Consider the following 8,806-nt stretch of genomic DNA (forward strand, 5'->3'; position numbering starts at 1 on the left):
CCGATAAGTTCGTAAGGTCCTACTGTTGATGTGCCTGCCCGGTAGAGGTCGCTAGAACACTTTGGCGCGAAGATATAAATGCAGGTCAGATACTTTTGGGACAGACCTCGTATATCTTGAAAACTAACGTGGTTATAATTTTAAAACATATAAAAAGAAGAGCATAAAAAAAGGCGTTGTAACATTATTGTGAAGCATCTTCACACAAAAAAAAACATGTTTATTTAATTACAACACCCGACTGTTGAATTTAATATCAACTAGATGTAACTCTGCGTTTTAAGAATATTATTGAATTACTGAAGATGGCCAGATTGTGGCCGAAACATTTAATGTTTTAATTAATGTAATAATAATTAAATATCACAAACTATAACTTGTGTTGTGGTTTTTTATGCTCTTCTTTTTATGTTTTAAAATTATAACCACGTTAGTTTTCAAGATATATAAAAATCTTTATATGTGTGTGTGTGTGTGTGTGTGTGTGTGTGTGTGTGTGTGTATACATACATATCTAAAACAAATTATATAAGTACGCGCGCAATTAGTAATAAGTATTATATTTTGTATATAATGTATTCATGTATTGTATTTTGCAAACAATTTTGTGTATAATTGTTTCTTTTCCCTTTTTAAAAATGTATTTTTAGGAAAAAGCGAAAGGAATGCCGAATCTACTGTTATTTGCCGTGCTCATGTGGACTCTCTACATCCCTCATGTTAATAGAATCGTCGGATATGATCACCACATCTAAACAACTTTATCTTTCCTAGATGTTGAAAGCTGCAATATTCCTCTAACTCAACTGCAAATTGAAAAAACATACATCCAATTACTTCAATTATCAAAATTCGAGTCCATAGATGTAATTCAATGCAAGGTGTCTATTAATCGATTTATATACTATTATGAGATGTACTCTCACATTTCAACAGTAACGAATGCACAAGCAGAGTATATCCTGGAAATAACTGCAGACGAATGTAGAAAGATGCATTTAACTGGAGTATTTTCCATTAGTATCAATAATTTCATATATGGTTTGAAAATAAACCAGACTATAACACGACCAACTACTTTCGCGGGATCTACAAGCTCAGACGGACGATGTTCAGGTGCACAATTCTGATCCATACACTTGGGATAACGTCATCGTACAAGGAACAACGACCATCACACTAACTTCTTACCAAACTACTATAAATCTGGAAACAAATCAAGTTCGTCTAAGATCGGGCACAATCTGTTTATATACTGACACTACTTGTATGGATATCGATGGAGGACATACCTTCTAGAAAACCTTACCAATGGATCATTGTCAATTTAATCACTATGACGTTTTTTATGAAGGATATGCTAATAGAATGACACCTCCTACGAAAATCCGCAAATTGTATATTCACTATCAACGCAAGATGTAACATTTGCACTCGCTAGGACAGGAGAAGAACTTCTATGTGGATGTACATTAATAAAAACAGAACACCCAAAACTGTTAATTCTCGAAACTAAAAAGGGAGAATCTTTTACTAGAAAATGGCGAATATCTGCCGAAAATCTAGACATATTTATCCATCAACTCTAAATTTGTACATGTGGAAAAACATATACGCTCTCAGATGAATACTCTGTATAGAGATGTCCTCAAACAACGTTGCAATCTGGAGCAAATTTTAAAAGGCGCACTTAGCCTCGCTATAAACTCACCAGACGAATTCGTATACCGGATTATGAAAGGATCCGGATTCATCGTTTCTGGAGAAGTAGTGCATATCATGCATTAAATGCACTCCAGTAGATGTCAAAATTCAACATGTTAAAGAATGTTACTCAGAACTGCCAGTTCAGAAAGGTAAGAGACATACTTTTTATCCCCATGAACGCACATATTAATTAAAATAGGCACGCAAATCTCCTGCAATTGTGTACCTTCAATGTTCTTTTTAAATGATGGATGGTATCGTATGACACCAACTCCCGAACGCTCTTTACCTCCGACAATTATGAAACCCATGACAAAACCTATATGGCATTATACAAATCCTGGATCGCTAGCAGCAAGCGGCATATATAGTGACAAGGATTTCGAAAACTTGCGGGATCACATAATGTTTCGAGCCGAAAAAAACGGAATTCTAAATACTGTGGCACGAGGAGTTAAAGGCGAATTCATAATTTCCCAAGGAATCTCTCTTTCGCATCTTTTAGATGAGAATTCAATTCAGAAAATTACAAAGAATACATGGAAAAAGATCTGGGGAAATTTTATTTCCTTCGGCAACGCAAGTGCTGGAATAATCGGAATCTATTTCTGCATCAGAACCGTGAAACTAATTATAGACACTATAATACATGGATACGGTATACATACAATCTATGGCTGATCATTACATCTGGTCGGGGCCCTTTGGGACTAACACAAAATGTGTTAGTTATTCTAGAAATTTCTCGATGTAAATTTCTAACAATTATTGAATAGTTTCTGAGAGACAAGAATTATTATGACAAAATGTTTTAGAAAATTTAGTATTTAATTTTTTTAAGAAAATAAAAATTATTTTGCAAGAAGAATATTCTTTAATAATGTAAGATACGACCTCCGCACGTTTAAATTACAGAGACGCTCCTGAGCCAGAATGTCACATGGGCGCCCGGCGACTCGGCCGCCCGAGCTTTGAGCAGTAGTAGAAGTAGCGCGCCGGAATCGACCCGAAATGTACAAATCTTTGTGAGCACTGATACAATATGTAATATTATCAGGGAATGGAAATAACTCGTTATTTATAACGAAGTTACACTTACAAGTTTCTTTTTTTGATAACTTTACCGATAACTTTTTTTCTTTGGTAACTGTAACGGTAACGAAGTTACATTTTTTTGATAACAGTAACAAATTTTACAGTTACTTTTATCATTACTTTGCACATGATTGGACATGATATGACACAAGCCACTTACATTGTAAAAAGATTTCTTTACATACATAATAGATGTAAAATAGATTACATGATTAATCCTGTATATATAAAAATATCATTTTACAAAAATTATGTAACTGCACAAAAATTATGTAAATTTTATTGTGTAAATATATCTTATTTTATATTGAAAATTATGTAAATAATAAGATATTTTAAATATTTTTTGTAATTATTTAAATTTTAATTAAAGTATTAGGTTGGTGCATATGAAATGTCGGATTTTTAAGTGAATATATAAAACTGCATCTTTTTTCAAAAGCTGTTTATTTAAAATATGCTCCATTTGTTTCAATACACTTTTCCCAGAGATTTTAATGCATAGATGCCTGTCTTAAAGAAATTCTGATCTTTAAAATCAATAAACTCTGATATGGAATTTTTCAGTCTTCATTTTCTGTCTTCATTTTCATACTGTTTAGCTCGTAAAAACTGTTCTAAATGTTTAAAAAAATGAAAGTCGGTTGGCGAAAGATCCGATGAATAAGCTGGGTGCTGCAAAATTTCATATTTTAATTCATGTATAATAATTTCGCAATTGTTTTGTACGACGTATGCGGCCGAGCGTTGTCGTGGAGAAATATTGGGCCATGCCGATTAACAAGTGATGGGCGTATAATTTTCAATTTTTCATGCATTTCATCAATGTACTGGCAGTACGTTTCGGCTGTAATTGTCTCCCCAGTTCGAAGGAATGAGTAATGAATTACTCCAGTCACATTCCACCAAACTGTTATTAAAATTTTCCGTGGATGAAGTGATGGCCTTGGAGTATGAGCACAAGCCTCATTCCTATCAAGCCACCGAGCACACCTTTTCCTATTGTCGTAAAGAACCCATTTTTCATCACAAGTAATAATCCGATTGAAAAATGGCTCTCGATGAAATTGGGTTAGTAATGATGCATACGTTCAATCGATCCAGCTTATTTCGCTCGGTTAGTTCGTGCGGTATCCATTTATCCATTTTTTTCACCTTGCCAATTTCAGAAAGGTGTCGCAATATCGTTGTATGGTCAACTTTCATTCTGGTAGCAAGTTCCCTTGTAGATATAGTTGGATTCGTTTCCACCAATGCTTTCAGAGCATCATTTTTCATAGACGTTTTGGGTCTTCCACGCGGTTCATTTTGTAGGGAAAAATCACCAGATCGAAATTTTTCAAACCAACGCTGCACTTTTCGATCGTTAACAGTATTCTCCTCAAATGTCTGCTTTATATTGCGTGCAGCTTTTGAAGCATTATTACCAAGTTTATACTCATATAAAACAATTACATGAATTTCGGTTGAATTCATATCCTTACGAAATTCAAAACAAATAACAAAATGGAACACTTTTGAGAAAATCTTCTTTGTTGAAATGTGACTCTGGCAATGGACAATACGACTATAAACGAGGTTATGCCAAAAACAAAAGCATAACGAAAACAGGGAGACAAATGTTCATATGTAAAGAAAATCCGACATTTCATATGCACCAACCTAATAGTATTACGTAATATAACTATTAACGCTTAATTTGAATTTCGAGCCATAAGGGCTCACAAAGCAACATGGAAGACACGTTTCTTCCCAAAGGGTTTCTAAGACTTTAGCCGCTTGCCATGTTTGCTTCTTCTTCTTCAAGGCACAGAGAGGAGCGACCGTTATTATTTTCTATCATTTTTTGTAAAAGGAATTACCTTTACCTTGAAATATTATTACTAACGTTTATATCAAAACAAATAAAGCAAGTCAATCAAATCAGTAACAATAACAGAAATTTTTCGCGTATTGCTGTTAAATGTATAATAATATATAATGCGAATTATATTGTCATATTATCGTTCCTGTAACCATACACATTGTATTATTGTACTTCCACAATCTGCTTAGTTACAAACCGTTATTTTTATTCGCATATTGCAAATTTACAAACGTGTGGACGTTTACAATTATTATAGTGTGTCTCAAAATTATCCACTGTAATAGTTGTAATTTTACACAATTTTTTACAGTGCATAGCATTTGAGATTAGATAAGCCCCTTGTCTATTCGCAGCCAATGCGATGGAAAATTCTAATTCAGCTAGCAATCTAGTAGGAAAAGCATTGGTGTGCCGCTGGCTTAAGAGAACAATTCTGTGATTGGCGATCTGCTAATCTGATTACGTGCGTTGCATGGGATATAAGACCGATGTCCCATAAGGGTGAAATCACACAGTGCAGAATAGGACTGCAGAATAGAGAATGCGTGTTTTATTGAAACAACCACTCAGCTCTATTCCGCATTTGATGTTGCGGAATAGCGAGTACGTCATTGTTCTTCTAATAAACTGTCGTATTTTGAGAGGTTAAAATAAATTGATGCTGATTGATGGAATTGCGTAATGTCGAGACGAATGAAGCAAAATGACAAAATCTGAGTGCATAAGTATAGATATCAAGATCAAAAAAACAATGATACATTTATTCGTCCCGCTCCAACGAAGGGAATAGAACAGTCTATATCCCAGGGAACTCCACTCCTTCATCATCTTGTACAAGCACCTCATCCCGATGTACTCCTGCACCATTTTCCTCGCCTCCAATACTCAATAATCTTTTCCTTTTCTCACACACACACGCACGCACCACGACACGGAAAAATGACAGTAAATGCGTTAAAGCAGTTCAAAAAATTGTTATGAGATTGTAGATATTAATTGTAAAACATTAAATACTACACTAATAATAATTGTTTTTACAATTTGAAAAATTATATTTTATTTTAATAAACAAATTATTAACATGAAGTTAGCAGTTCTTAAATTATATTCATGTTGGATACATCTTTGACGCATCATGTGAACATAGCACACAAAATTTGCGTGATGGAAAAGTGCAGAATAGCGCTTGGTAGCTTCAACGCATTCTGTATTCCGCAGTCTTATTCCGGACTGTGTGATTTCATCCTAAGACTCATTGTGCGGGAATGCACCATGTGGAAAGATTAGAGTGAAAGAACGGCACACGGTTGATATAATACATGACAATAAAGAGAACTCCGTTTCTTTGTAATTTAACAAAAGAATTTTCTTTAATATGCACAATTACAAATTCAGAAAATATAATTAATTGAATATTAGATTAACAGAATATTAGATGCAGTCACCTTTTCCAAATTGTATTTGGAATCGCGGTGATAGAAAATCTCGGCGATTTTCTCGGCGCTTCTCGAAGAGATCTTTCTTATAGCGGTTTTTACTAAGCGGTTAGCACGGCGGTTTTACGAAACGATATATAATAGTAGAGACTCTGAACACTAAGAAGAAAAGGAACGGCGAGATTGAAGCATTTATTGCTTTCGGCCTGGGCTTTCTTTTTGAGAAAATCCAATAGATTTTTGCCACAATCGTAATTATTACGTAGCATTAGTTGTACAAAATTGATTGGCACTTTGGATTCTTTTCTAATGACGTTCAACGTAACAGTCATGCGCGACAGAAAATCCGTACGTGAGATTGGTGACAGCGCGTGACGTATTCGTCGGAGCGCGGCGCTCGCGTGCGCGAATTGAATTGTTCTAGAAAAACTTTCGAGAAACTTTCGATGGTCCGTTGCCGGTGCCTGTTTGCGTGTACCGAATTGTTTTAAAATGAACAAAGAACGACAAATCGCTGACTTTGACGAGGATTAAGATCATGCTCGAGATGAAATCACGAGCTCACCTTATGCGTGTGTTCAATAACAATTACTGTTTGTCGACCGAAAGAGTTCTTACTTTTTTTCCCGAATTAACGATCTCAAACATTCATTCTACAATCAGTCATGTCGGCTGTCGCTAATCGTTTGTCGTATGTTGTATGTCACATATAAATACGACTTGCTAGTCTACAATTGAGTCATTGATCGAAGTTGGAAGGTCAGAACAAATGTAAAGAATGGACATTGAAACATTGAATACATATTGAAATTTATTATTAATTTGGACACAAATTATATGATTAAGAATAATATGACTCTACTTGCTTGACGATTATGCATTGATTTAATTAGTTTTATAATAAAAAAAAGGATCAAAACGATAATCGAAACGTATATTATTTAAGTTATTAAACTTGAATAAATTTATATACAGTGTTACAAGTTCACCCAGTGTCAGCTCTTGTAGACATTTCTTAAGTTTGATACAAAAGAATTAAATTACAAAATATTTTTATATTAAATAATAATAATTTAACAAATAAAAAATTACCTGGCATATTTATATCATAACAATTTCTTAAATTTGTGAATATTTTTTGCCACAAATCTTTTTTTTGCTAACATTTTTAAAATCCACGTCGCATTTATCATACAAGCACTGATTTTCGCGAACAAAATCAATAATTATTTCATTTACATTCAAGGATTTTATAATATAATTTAAATATATTCATATATCCGTATAAAAATATCTGTATATCCATACACAAATATATGTCCGAAGATTATGTTCCTATCTAGTCGTAGTTGGAAAAAATGGGAATTGACCATCTTCTTCGACAACGACAGCCGACTTGCGTCAACTTCATTCGACAGTCAAATCCAGTGCGCATGCGTACGACGCCCGACTCCGACATACGGATTGATAGAACGGGCCTAAAGCGGAAATTGGCAACAAAACTAGCAGAATTAATACAATAAATCATAGTCGTTTAATTATTTTTGCTATAATTACCATAAAAATGGTGCAGTCCCATAGTGCAGAATTGGTGGAACGTTCGTGAATGGTCGTGGCTTTATTCCGCCGATTCCGTTCCGCTAAAATGTGTTGTCTTATATCCCATTAAGCGGAATTTGCGGAATGCACAATTAGCTCTGACCAATTGCAAGAATCTTCTCGTAGATCACTTTCATTAGATTTATTAGAATAGTGTTTGTCATTGGCTCGCATTGGTTGCGCATCCGTTTCGCTTAATGGGACATAAGAAAATGAATTCCTGTGGATCGGAAATCATACATACAGGGACATTGCAGACTTCGTTTTGTATACCCATTTTGATTTTGATTTACATTTTCGCCTTTCTATACTATTTATACAACATTCGTATTCTATCATATTGACCTCCTGTATTTGTCTGGAGACTCAATTAATTACCTTTAGAATTATGTTTATATATATATATATATATATATATATATATGTATATATATATATATATATATGTAGATTACCACCCGAGTACCATCTAGGATCTAGATCTATAACTGTTTTATACGCCCACAGTTGTTGGTGTCATTGTGCAGCTTTTTCATTATATAAAATATCTGCGCAACGACACTGACAACTGTCGGTAGGTGTGTAAAGACAATTACGAAATCACGCACCAGTCATTCTATTCTTCATTCTATTCTTGTATTAGGTCATCTAAAAAGTATCCGCGGTACTTTGTCACTAGATATATGACCATCAACACACATCTAGTGACAAAAAACCGTGGATACTTTTTAGATGACCCAATATTTATCGAACGTTAAACAAGGATGACACCCGGAAAACACCAGATGGGAGTCCGACACGCCTCAGCATGTTGATTAATCATGCGCTTGTAGAAGATACTTTTCTCCATTTAAATCAGCTTAACGAGATTAATTTTTATAAATACATGTGTAAGAAATTCACTAGATATACACACAACAGAGATACCAACAGCGTCAGGGCTGTGTGGTTCAATAGCAGAGCGAAAGTCTATCAACTCGGAGGAGAGAACAGGCCCGGGATCGAGAAGCGCCCTAATATTTTTCTTTGTTGTCAATTGTTTACAGCTCAGAAGTGGGATTAGTATACCTGCTAACCTCTCAAGAGAAGAGGATCAGGATTT

General features: G+C 34.5%; 1 pseudogene; it reads left to right on the forward strand.

Moving 5' to 3' along the window:
• The first annotated feature begins 977 nt into the window (after positions 1-977).
• On the forward strand, positions 978-2,421 carry LOC147907674 (uncharacterized; annotated as a pseudogene).
• Positions 2,422-8,806: the final 6,385 nt, after the last annotated feature.

The sequence above is a fragment of the Acromyrmex echinatior genome, chromosome 13 (genome assembly GCF_024713525.1).
Source record: "Acromyrmex echinatior isolate Ae372 chromosome 13, ASM2471352v2, whole genome shotgun sequence".
Lineage (NCBI taxonomy): Eukaryota > Metazoa > Arthropoda > Insecta > Hymenoptera > Formicidae > Acromyrmex > Acromyrmex echinatior.